The following is a 13,560-nucleotide window of genomic DNA, read 5'->3' on the forward strand; positions in this document are numbered from 1 at the left end:
GGGGTGGGGGTGACTGGGTGACGGGCACTGAGGTGGGCACTTGACGGGATGAGCACTGGGTGTTTTTCTATATGTTGACAAATTGAACACCAATAAAAAAGTAAATTTATATATATAAAAAAAGGGACACGACCTTTACTAAAATGTAGTTTATTTCCAAAAAAGAGGAACGCTTTCAACTCTAAGTCCTCAAGAGCTTATCACATTGACATGGATAGAGGCTCTGGGTCACAGGACAGGGAAACCATAGAGAAAAGTTGCTCTAGGTGAGGGCTCAGAGAGTCAGTGTGAGGACTCTGAGGGTCCAAGGCAGGGTTGCCCATATAGGAAATGAAGAGATGGATGAAGCTTTCCTTCTGCTCATCTCCAATGAAGGCTTATCCTGAAGCTTCTCTATAACCCCACCTTCCCACCCTGGTTTTTCTCTTCGTGGACCTCACAAAAACAAAACCTTGTTTTGAGGGGGAAGCCATTATCTAATGATGGACCGGGTATCTCAGATTCTTTAAGACCATGGGCATAATGTGATCTCACTCCAACAGAATGGACTTTTGTTCACATCACGTATCATATCTTTCTATTCTGTGGACTGGTTCTGTCCAACAGAAATATAACAGGAGCCACAAATGCAAGCACCATGATGTAATTATATTCCAGAAGCCACATAAAAAATAAAAACAGGTCAAACTAATTTTAATAATATATTTTATTTAACTCAATATATCCAAAATATCATTTCAACATGTAAACAATATAAACATTATTAATGAAATATTTCATGTTAATTTATACTAAATCTTTGAAATCTTGTGTGTATTTTACAGTTCACACTAGCCACATTTCAAGTGCCCAACAGCTACATGTAGTTAATGGCTGCCGTATTGGACGGTAGTGTTTGGACCCTTCTACCATAAGTGATAAGCTATGAGTGCCTTGCGTGTGTTAAATGTTCAGCAAAATTTCATTTGAGTCTACTGAATTATTATTATGAAAAAAGATATATGTGTGGTATCTGTGTCTACTTCAAGGTCCATCTTAAACCATAACTATAGCATAAGAAAATTGGAAACATTGTTTGGCTCTGTTCATCATCCTCTGCACTCCTCCATCTCATATCCTCTCACCGCTATCTTCAGCCCATTCACAGGAACCCTTCATAAACATTTCCAGATCGATTTGATAAAATGCTACTTCGTTTATGTTATATTAAATCTTAAGCATAGTTTGTGAAGACTGGATAAAGATGATTTTTCTGATTACTAATGATTCTAGAAAAAGAAAACAGTAAAACTGCAGAAACTTATCAAACAGCTAATACAAGAAGAAATTTCAGAACTAAAATACTTGAAGCTCCACACTGAAAGGCTCCCATCTGGCACTCAACACAAAGAATAAAAAAATGATCTACACTGAGACCAATCATAGTGAAATTTCAGAGTAGTAGTGATTAATAAAAAGCAACCTAAATGTTTTACTACACTTCAATGGTGAATAAGACTCAGAATGGCATCAATCCTTTTAGCGTTGACATTACAACAGTGTTCACAGAAAATCAAGAAGATTTGACAGTAAAATCATCTCAAAGGTTTTCCTTTTCATATACTGCTTCTTAAGAATTTACTACAGCATTTAGTCCCAGCAGAACAATGGCCTAACCAAGAAAGAGGAAGACAGAGAGTCAGTCAATAGAACTGGCGAAAGAAGAGTGTTAAGATTTGCCTTAAGACATCAGCTGTGCAGTTGGCTTGGAGAGCAGTTAGTTCAGACTGAATCAGTGAAAGAATCCAGAAAGAACATATCCTAGGAAAAAAATTAGTCAATAGGTTGACATTACTGGAAACTGAATTAGAGGAAATTGAAAGGCTGAGCAATACACACAGAAACAAAACAAAACAAAACAAAACCTAAACAATTTTTTTAAAACAGGCAATATTAACTCCAAGGGGGAGAAAAGTACACAAATGAAAACCAGATAATAATATACTATTTGGCTAAAAAATAAACAATTTTTACATAGTTATAAGAATATGAACTTGGAATGTTTGAATGCTTATATAACTCAATATATTGTGGTATAACTAATTGAGAAGATGATTCTTGGATTTGAAAAGCTCTGACCTATTCCTGGGAATCTAGAAGGCTATGTGCACATTCAGGACTGTGCACATGTTGAGGAAAGACCTGAGAAGGCCCTAAGTGCTCACATTTGATCACCCTTGAGCCTCTGCACAAGCAGGAAGGGAAGGCTAAGGTAGTGTCATAAACTGTTTGCCCTTTTTTTTTTTTTTACACAAAAATAAAGCAATTATTATTTGGGAAATCTGAATGAGTGAATGAATTAACTAATAAATCAAACAATTCTTCAATTATCTCTGAACAAGTCACTTCAGGCAGTCTTGGGAATATGGTACTCTGGCAAACATTCCCAGTTTGTTTAGCTTCCAAGCTTGAATGAGTAAATAGTACCCTTAGAAATTGGGGTGAATCTCACCTTATGAACCTCGCCTACTTCTCTCCTTGCCTTCAATCTCTCCAGCTTAGGGACAAGGAAACTCATCATTTCATTGTTGGATAAAGTCACAGTTACTCAATTTCACTTCTTTCTCTTCCTTTCTCTTTTCATAAGTTTTTTGATGATGAGGTCACTTACAAAGATTGATTTTTGCAAAACTTGAACCTGGTCATTAAGATCCACTCATTGCATAACTCACTTGCTTTCAGCCTTGCAGACTGTAAGTCATGAGGCTGACTCTTGGAAATTCCACTCCTCGGAAACTCAAAATAACAATAAGGTACTCATCTTAACTATGAAATCATAGAGAGGAAAATCATAGTGTCTCTGTTAAGTAGAATGTCCTTGCTGCTCCCTCATTTCTGAAAATGATGCTACTCACCAGTCAAGGCATTTCTTTCTTTTTTTTTTTTTAAGATTTATTTATTTATTCATTCAGAGAGACAGGCAGAGACACAGGCAGAGGGAGAAGCAGGCTCCATGCAGGGAGGCCCAACGTGGAACTCGATCCCAGGTCTCCAGGATCATGCCCTGGGCTGCAGGCGGCACTAAACCTCTGCACCACCGGGGCTGCCCAGTCAAGGGATTCCTTAAATACTGCCTCCTACATAAAATGTGTTTTATTTATCTCATTTCTTCTCTAAACTTCTCTATACCCCTGACTTAGCACTTACTTTTGTGCTGTATTTTTTTTTCATTAAAAAGACTTATTGGGTACTTAATATGTGCCAGGCAATGTAGGAGTTGAGATAGCAGAGAATGAAAGCTATTGGAAAACAAACAAAAAATCCCCATGTCTTCCCTTTGTTCTCCCATCCTCCAACTAGATGAATCAGGGAACATACACTTTTAGAGTGTGACCTATAGAGCTTAGTACTGTTTCTGTCAGTTTTTTCTCTCTCATTGGAAGTCAATGTTTATATTTCCAAGTTTTAATTTCTAAAAATTTATAGCTGCTGTCTTGAATTTTTCAAAACTATTCCATGTGTTACCTTAATTTTCTTTCTTTTTCTTTTTCTTTCTTTTTTTTTTAAACTTGAACTCAGGACACTGAGATCAGGAGTCACATGTGCTATCGCCTGAGTCAGCTATTGCCTGAGCCAGCCAGTTTCCCCCTTTAAACATTTAAAAAAATACTTAATTTATGTATTTATTTATTAATTTACCAGAGAGAGAGAGAGAGGCAGAGACACAGGTAGAGGGAGAAGCAGGCTCCATACAGGGAGCCCAACACGGGACTCGACCCCAGGTCTCCAGGGTCACGCCCTGGGCAGAAGGCAGTGCTAAACCGCTGAGCCATGGGGGCTGCCCCCCCAAAATACTTAATTTTAAAAATGTATCTCCACTGATGTATTTGAAATTGATAGAAGCGCACAGAGAGAATCACTGTACTAACTGCTATGCTAACTAAGCTGTTTCAACACTTTCATAATGCCTAGCTTTTTCTTTTGAAACAGTGAACACACTGGTACTTTTTTTATTTGTAATGACTTGCTCAATATCTGCTTTCCCTATCAAAGTGTAAGCGCCATGAGGGCAAAGATCATGTTTTCTTTGCACATTACTAGGCCCACAGAACCTACCATAGTGTATAACACATAGTAGGCAGAAGATAAACCTTTATTACAGAAAGATCAAGATTTATAAAAATACTAGGTTAAATTATAAATTACATCTTCCTTGACTAGCTTTTTACAGTTATTGAAACCTTTGATATTGTCCCAGATATAATTAGGAAAATTATCCTGATGTGATCATTGAATTCAAGAAGCCTCCTTGGACTGTTCTTTCTCCTGCTTAAATTTTTTTTTAAAGATTTTATTTATTTACTCATGAGAGACACACACACAGAGGCAAAGACACAGGCAGAGGGAGAAGCAGGCTCCATGCAGGGAGCCCAACGTGGGACTCAATCCTGGGTCTCCAAGATCATGCCCTGGGCTGAAGGCAGCACTAAAGCACTGAGCCACCTGGGCTGCCCTGTTCTCTCTCCTGCTTAAAGTAGTTGTCTGCTTTCCTCCTCCTGTCCCTGATCCAATCAGAACACCCTCTCAAACTTACTACACTGACTGTCCATTTAGTCCCATTTATTTTCTCCTCATAACCTTGTGTCCTTTTGGAAGAAGGCTGTCCTACTGATCATGCCACTGAAATGACAAAACAACTTCCTCTCTCTTGTCCCCAATAATTATCAGTAATTATTCTCATAGAAAGAATTTTCTTCATGGAAACAGAACTTCTTACAACTTTTGTCCCCAAATTAGTTCATTCCATCTTCTTTCTCCTGAACCAATTATAAAAAGAGTTGAACCAGTGGCACCTGGGAAGCTCAGTTGGTTAAGGGTCCGACTCTTGGTTTCAGCTCAGGTCATGATCTTAGGGTTGTGAGATGGAGCTCCACGTCAGGTTCAGCACCCAATGCAGAGTCTGCTTGAGATTCTCTGTCCCTTTTCCATCCTGTCTGCCCCTCTCCGTGCCCCCCCCACTCTCTCTCCCTCTCTCAAATAAATAAATAAATAAATCTTTAGAACATAGTCGAACCATTTAAATATACATGAATAGTGGTATACCCTGTGTCCTTATGTTAGGATAAATGCATATTTGCCTTCTCTTTCTCTCAGGATGGCACTTCTCAACCCTGGCTGCATATTAGAATCACCTGAGGAGCTTTAAACAAATACTTATGCTTGGGGCCCCACTTTCAGAAAGTCTTATGTAAATTATTAATGGTGAAGCCCAGGCATAGATGTATTTATAAACCTCCTTACCTTAGGAATTATAGAAAAAGTCAGGGTAGAGACCTTCCTCCTGGAGCCATGTTTCTATTTCCCCCTTCACCGCTTGCCAGAGGGCATAGGGCAGTGTTCTTACCTAAGGGTTCTCTTTAAGTGTTGTGCCTTCACTTTAGCAAAAGGAGATCAAGTACCTGATTGCTGATCCTTGTTGTATAAGTCAACTGCCTGAATCCTAGTTAGAATCTAATTTTCAGCCTATTTTGTGGATCCTCAGTTTAGAATCACCATAGCAACTATTTAAACATTATTATTAGAAAAGTAAATCAATACCCCATAAAACAAAGTAAATGCTCAAGTAAAAGCTTACATGGATATTAATTTTCAGTAAGGTTTTTTAGACTTTGTATCACAGAAGAGGCCCTGAGAGAGAGAAAAGTGCAAAGTCCTTATTCACTGGCCCTTAAGTGGGGAACTCAAACAATAGTGACCGTTTTGAAGGATTTTTTTTTTTGCCAGCGGAGTGTGAAGGTCTCTATCGGCCCAGTAGTTGAAAGCAAGAAACTAGCAGCTGTCACTGGCACACAGCTTCTACAGTGGTTTCTCCAATGGAAAATGCTGCTTTTTCACTTATGTTCATAGGACCCTGTCATCGAGATGCTTACAGCCCCGGGAAAATAAGTCCTACACACATGTACATTTGAGAGCAAAGTTTACATATAATTGAAGATCATATAGAGCATCATGGATGAACTTCAGCATTCAGCGAATGGAGAGAGGTCATAGGCTTCAGCTATAGCTGGTAACATCTCAGGGAAGGAAGAGCATTGAAAAGTGGGTAGGAGTTCCATGAGGGGAAGGGAGGAAGAGGAACATTCGAAGCATTAGGAAGAATTATAGCAAAGAAAAAAAACAAGGTAGATTTGGAGATCATGAAAAGACCAACAGCTAGAGCAGAAAATTCTTAGGAGAGAACAATAGAAGGGATTATTGCCAAAAGTGCTTTCTAGATTAGTCACTTCTGGTGCCAGGATTCTTTTGTGTGTTCCAAGATTAACACTGTTTATGAATATTGAACATTTCTCACTTCTTTTTTCTTTCTTTTGCAGGAACTCATTTAAAGAACTTTTAAAGGTCATGAAGCTCTACATGCAACTCAGTGTAGTCATTGATTAGGAAGACATTGTGGGCTCCTTCAAGAATGAGAGTTTCGAGCCAGTGGTGGTTGATGCTATAGATCACTGCACTCCCCTGGTTGTTGAGAAACTTAGAAGGCCATTTGTGACTATCCTTACTGGCACATTTGGAATTATGAATTTTGGGATGCCTGGGTGGCTCAGTGGTTGTGCACCTGCCTTCGGCTCAGGGCATGATCCTGGAGTCCCAGGATCGAGTCCCACTTTGGGCTCCCTGCATGGAGCCTGCTTCTCCCTCTGCCTGTGTCTCTGCCTTTCTCTCTTTGTGTGTCTCTCATGAATAAATAAATAAAATCTTAAAGAAAAAAAGGAATTATGAATTTTGGGCTGTGTGAGCCTGTGTCTTATGTTCCAGCATTCTACTCCTCCATGACAGATCACATGGATTTCTGAGGCCTAGTGAAGAACTGATGTTCTTCATTTCAACCTTGAGGGAATGGTATATTTATACTCAGGTTGATGACTGTCATGTCAGGGAACATTTCCCAGAAGGCTCCAGGCCAGAGCCCTTTAATCTTCAACTGAAAATTAAAGAAAGCAGAGCTGTGGTTTGTTAATTCTGACTTTGCCTTTATTTTGCCTGACCGCTGCTTCACAACATTGTTTACACTGCAGGTTTAATGGTCAACCTGTTGAACCAATACTCAGGTAAATAAAACCTTTGTGCCCCATTTGGATGTGAGGAGTCACCCTCATGATGCTGTCTTTAGCGCACAGATAGCAATTGTTCAAAAGTTACATCTAGGTGGGTTTTTTGAAGACTTATTTATTTATTTGTTTGTTTGTTTATGGGGGGAGAGAATAGAGAGAGAACAAGCAGGGTGAGAGGAAGAGGGAGAGAGAATCTCAAGCAGACTCTGCTGAGTGCAGAGCTTGACACAGGGCTTCATCATGACCCTGAGATCATGACCTGAGCTAAAATCAAGTCAGATGTTTAACCAACTGAATCACTCAGGCATCCCATAAAGCTAGGTTTGTTTGTTTATTTGTTTTAAAGAAAAATTGCTTTATAATTTTGCCAATGTACAGATAAGGATATTCTCCAATGCTTTCTTTTTCTGTAGGCTTTATAGTTCTGGATTTTACATTTAAACTTATGATCTATCCTGAATTAATTCTTGTATATAAATTATTTAGAAGACTATGGTTCTTTAAAATATATATAGATATTCAGTTATTCTTTATATCTCAAAAGAACCTGCTGGGATTTTGTTTTGGGATAAGCTGAATCTATAGATCAACTTGGGAGAATGGAGATCTTAAGAATATTGAGATTTCAGATCCATTAACATGGTAATCTTTCCATTTATTTAGAGTCTAGTCTCTTCAGTTTAACTCAATTATGCTTTGTAGTTTTCAGTTTCATGGGAATTTTTTGTTAGATTTAATCCTAGGTGTGTGAACTTTTTGAAATTTTTTATATTACAATTTTCGATCACTTTTGCTATTACATAGAAATATAATAACTTTTATATATCAACCTTGAGTCCTCTAATTTTAATAAATTCACTTATTAGACTCTAGTTTTCTTTTTTTAGACTGTAGCTTTCAAAGGGTTTTTAAAAATTTTTTAAAAGATTTTATTTATTTTTTCATGAGTGACACACACACACAGAGAGAGAGAGAGAGAGAGAGAGAGAGAGAGAGAGAGGCAGAGACACAGGCAAAGGGAGAAGCAGGTTCCATGCAGGGAGCCCGATGTGGGACTCGATCCTGGGTCTCCAGGATCATGTCCTGGGTCGAAGGTGGTGCTAAACTGCTGAGCCACCCAGGCTGCCCTCCATGATTTTTTTAAATGGCTCTTTAATTTCCTCGTTCACCCATTAATTCTTTAGTAGGATGCTTTTTAACCTCCAAGTGTTTGAGTTCTTTCCAAATTTCCTCTTATGATTGGGTTCAAGTTTTTGACTCCATTGTGATCTGAAAATATGCATGGAATAACCCCAATCTTTTGGTACTGATTGAGACCTGATTTGTGACACAGTATGATATCTATTCTGGAGAATGCTCCATGTACACTGGAGAAAAATGTATATTCTGTTGCATTAGGATGGAATTCTCTGTATGTATCTCTGAAGTCTATCATTCAAAACCCTTGTTTCTTTGTTGATCTTCTGCTTAGATAATCTGTCCCTCGCTGAGAGTGGAGTGTTGAAGTCTCCTACTATTAATGTTTTGTTATCCATGTGTTTCTTTACTTTGGTTATTAATTGGTTGATATAATTGGCCTTTCCCACATTGATATAATTAGGCTTTTCCTGCATAAGTGTTCATAATAGTTATATATTCCTGTTGGATAGACTCTTTAAATATGCTATAGTATATATCCCTCTTCATCTCTTACTTCAGTTTTTGATTTATTGTCTAATTCATCTGAAATGAGGATTGTTACCCCAGCTTTCTTTTGAGGGCCGTTTGCATGCTAAGTGGTTCTCCATCCCCTCATTTTCAGTCTGAAGGTGTCTTTATGTCTAAAATGAGTCTCTTGTAGCTAGCATGTGGATGGGTCTTGCTTTTTTATCCAGTCTGATACCCTGTGTCTTTTCACTGGAGCAATTCATGTTCAGAGTAACTACTGAAAGATATGAATTTAGTACCATTGTGTTACCTGTACAGTCCCTGTTTCTGCAGATTGTTTGTGTTTCTTTGGGCTCCTTATTTGCTTACAAGATCACCCTTAATATTTCTTGCAGAGCTGGTTTGGTGGTCACATATTCTTTCAGTTTCTATCTGTCCTAGAAGCTCTTTATCTCTCCTTCCATTCTGAATGACAGCCTTGCTGGATAAAGTATTCTGGGCTGCATGTTTTTCTCATTTGGTACCCTGAGTATACCATGCCAGCCCTTTCTGTCCTGTCAGGTCTCTGGATAGACCTGTTGTTAATCTGATGTTTCTCTTCCATTGTATGTTAGGAATCCTCTTGTCTTGAGCTGCTTTTAGGATTTTTTCTTTATCTCTGAAATTTGCAAGCTTCACTATTATATGTCAGGGTGTTGATCCCCACCCCTGCTTGTGTTCTCTTGCTTTCTCTCTTTGTCTTTCTCTGTCAAATAAATAAATAAATAAATAAATAAATAAATAAATAAATAAAATAAATCTTGGAAAAAAAGAAAAATATTTTAAAGGATAAGCTGGTCTCATAAAACTCGATTGAAATTGCACCTTCTTGTATTTCATGAGGTTATGTTTCTAGAGGTTTCTTTTTGAAAGCTTTCTGATTCTGAATTCAATTTTTGTAAAAAAAATAAAACTTTAATAAGCTATTTAAAGCTACTTAAAATTTCTAATTTTTTAGTGTCAGTTCTGAGAAATTGTTTTTAGTCAAATAATTTGCTCACCTCACATATCTGATAACCAGATATTTCATTTTTCATAGATACGAAGTGATATATGGGAACTGGGAGCTCTGGAACAATTGGTGCTCTACTCCAGGTATCTTATCAGTTATATATGCTGCCTTGTCAGAACGTTTTTCAACCCAACCCCAGGATATATAGATAGCTCCAGTGAGGTGCACCCTTCCACATTAGTGCTTCAGGATTATGCAGGTCACACCCTGCATTAGTCATCCTTAAAGTGTGGTTCTTAGCCCATCTTTGTCAGGTTCACTAGAGATACTTATTAAAAATATAGATTCTAGGCCCCACCTTAGGGTGAATCAGAATCTCTAGGTTTGAATCCTGGTAATTTGCATTTTCAACAACACCAAAACTGCATTTATATGGACTCAACATTTGAGTCTTTAAGACTGACTGTGAGACAACCACTATTTTTTATTCTTTCCCTCCATAGTCTCTGCTAAATCCCAAAGTGAACTACCAAACTGAAAAACATGTTCACTATCAGTTCTGTCTGTGAATATTCTAAGAGAAATATGTAATAATCATTCTTTTCAAATATTAGTCCACTTTGATGTTGTATAGTAGAAAAAAACATGGACTTCAGAGTTAGACACAGCCTGAATTGAATCCTGGTTCTGCCATTTATTTGATATATTCTCTTCAACAAGTGCTTTTTCTTCTCTAAGCCTCAGTTTCTGGGAGTGTAAAAGAGCTATAATCTTAGCACTCAGGATTGTTCAGAGGATTGGATATATGGTTTTTAAAAATTGCATTTAAATTAAATTAATTAACATATAATGTGTTATTGGTTTCAGAGGCAGACATCAGTGATTCATCAGTCTTATATAATACCCAGGCTCATTACATCATGTGCCCTTCTTAATGTCCAATGCCCAGTTACCCCATCCCCCATCCCACTCTCCTCCAGGGACCCTAAGTTTGTTTCCTATGATTAAGAGGATATATGTTTTTAAGAGTTCCATTGCAGTACCTGACACATGTTGGGCATGACTAAGTGGTATTTGCCTTTGTTATTACTATTGCTACATCTCAGTTAACAAGGACCACAAAACCAGACACATGCCCCTCAGTTGGTTAACTGGGAGGCAAAGATCCAGTTACTTCTATATTTTTGATGTTTCACATTACAGCCTGGCTTATAGCTTTCTATACATTCTTGAGAGATTTACCATCATCTTTTTCATTAGGTCCTCCCTTATCCCATAGCAGCCACTACCACTGGGAAAGGAATGAGCTCAAGCACATGAAAAGTGGATGACTCTGGAAGCACAGAAAGAAGGAGAGAGAAGAGATGACAAACTCTCTCAAAAGTATACCCACAGAACATCATTTAGAGAGAGTGGTGGTTGGGAAGGACACAAATACCCATGAACTTAACTTGCCTTGTGGCAAAGCCCACATAGGTTACTGGAAACCTTTAGAAAAATGAGAATTTCAGATCATATTGTATCGTTTTGCCACATGTGTCTCTCTGACCATCTTCCAGCACTACATATTTTTGCTGCCTCCCTAGCAGTGGTAGATGAGATCCAGCTCCTCCTAACCATTTGGGAATCCTGCTTACTTCCCAGTGTCCTCTGGGGGAAGCCCATCGTGCAGGATGGGGAAAGCTGTTGACATGGTCCTCTGGAGGATACTATCAAAAACTTTCCCTGTCTTCCCTCCTGATCCACAAGAGACAAATTTGAAATTTATCCAGTTATAAAGCCTGCAGGGAGAGGATATACCTTTCCTGTGATCCTGGAGAAAAAGGATAAATCAAGGCTCAGAAAAACCTCTGTCTTCCAGGCCATCCAGCACAGTTGATGTTAGCCTACAGAAAAGAAAGGTTTCCATTTATCCTAAACAAGAGAAACACAGAGAGTTCAGATGTGTGCTTCATGAATGGTATAACTCTTCTTTTTGTTCTCTCCAGGAATTTGAGAACTTTATTGCCAAATTTGGACATGTATGTTCTGTTCTTAACACTGGGCTTCATGATGTACACCCAATAGGTTGAGGAAGACCTAATGGAGATAAATGCTGCCTTTGCCCCCCTTCCTCAGGGTGTTATATGGAAGTGTAAGCCTTCTCATTGGCCCAAAGATGTCAAATTGATAGCCAATGTAAAAATCGTGGACTGGCTTCTTCAGAATGACCTTGTGAGTAAGGACTTCCTCCTTCTACAGACAGAAGCCATTCTGCCCTTCTCTCTCTCCACTTAATTTTTCTTTAGGGTTTATTGCACCTGTCACTCCTACCTGGGCACTCCACCATCATTGAAAAGGAAAGCATCTGTTAGCAAAAGGCAAAGCACCAGAAAAGATGGTCACTTTGGGTTCACTTCATTCATTTGTAACCCAGGACCATTTATCTATAGCACTAGTGATATTCAAATCCTACTTTATGCCTTGGACTTTCCAGTGTGTTCTTACAACTGCCAGAGGTCAGTGTCTGCAACTCTGAGCATGAGTGAGTGATCCTTTTCCCAGAACTGTGGAAGGCTATGCTGCCCATGCATAAGACAGTCTGGAAGTTGGGACGCCTGAATAGCTCAGCGGTTGAGCGTCTGCCTTCAGCTCAGGTTGTGATCTCAGAGTCCAAGGATCAAATCCCACATCGGGCTCCCTGCATGGGGCCTGCTTCTCCCTCTGCCTATGTGTCTGCCTCTCTCTCTCCCTCTCTCTTTCTCTGTCTCTCATGAATAAATAAAATATATTTTTTTAAAAGTGTGGAAGTTCCAGTTAATTGAAACTCTTGAGAGCGACCCTCAACCAGTGGTTATTGGAATTTAGCATGCAAAAAATTCCTTTCCTCTCTTGTGGGATAATTCTGAGTCATGTCTTTTGCACTTTTTTGCAGTTTTTCTGTAGAATCAAACTATTGTAGCTGTTTTAATGACTAACTATATAAATATTCTCTGTATCAATTTCCCATTTCCATGCCAGTGTTCCCAAGTATTTTCCAAATAAATTGTACTCAGTTCCTTGTCTCAGTGTCTGATTCTGGAGCTGCAATGGACTGAGCATTTCCCCTAAATTCATATATTGAATCCACACCCCAATATGATGGTATTTGGGAATAGGACCTTTGGTAGATAATTAGGTCATGAGGAGAGAGTTCCTGTGAATATTAGTACCCTTATAAGAAGAGGCCAGAGAACTAGCTAGTTCCCTTTCTACCATGTGAAGATACAATGAGAAGTCAGCTGCCTACAAGGCAGGAAGAGTCTTCACCCAAAGCCAACGATGTTGGCATACTGGTCTCAGACTACCCAGCCTCCAGAACTCTGAAAATTTTCTTTTGTTTATAGGCCACCAGATTTATAGTATTTTGTTACAGCAGCCAGAGCTGAGTAAGACAAACCCAAATTGCCTCTTCTTCTGAGCTCTTTTCAAAGTTCCAGAAAGCGGCCCTCTAAATATGTGCAGACCCTCCCACCCACAATCTTCCCTCCCAGAACTCCATTGCAGCTACAGTATCCCTTCCTTCAGGGAGCACCATCTCTGTTGGCTACACATAGGGCCTACAGGTTGTTCCACAGTTTCTACTTTCATGAAATCTTTCCATGACACCTGCTTTCTAAAATAGGGTTATAAGCAAGTCAAATGGGACCATAAAAGTTGTACTTAGCCTTAATATGTTTTTGTGATTCAGGCAGCTGGATATGTGGTGATTTCTAAGACTATTGTTATTCAGGAAAGGAATTCCATCCCCTTTTCCTTTCATAGCAATGGACCTTCCTATATATCATGGATCACTAGAAATTAAATTGATTA

General features: G+C 38.8%; 1 pseudogene; it reads left to right on the plus strand.

The window, feature by feature from the left end:
* Positions 1-2,739: 2,739 nt before the first annotated feature.
* On the plus strand, positions 2,740-11,419 carry LOC111095753 (annotated as a pseudogene).
* Positions 11,420-13,560: the final 2,141 nt, after the last annotated feature.

This window comes from Canis lupus, chromosome 4, assembly GCF_011100685.1.
Source record: "Canis lupus familiaris isolate Mischka breed German Shepherd chromosome 4, alternate assembly UU_Cfam_GSD_1.0, whole genome shotgun sequence".
In the NCBI taxonomy this organism is placed as follows: domain Eukaryota; kingdom Metazoa; phylum Chordata; class Mammalia; order Carnivora; family Canidae; genus Canis; species Canis lupus.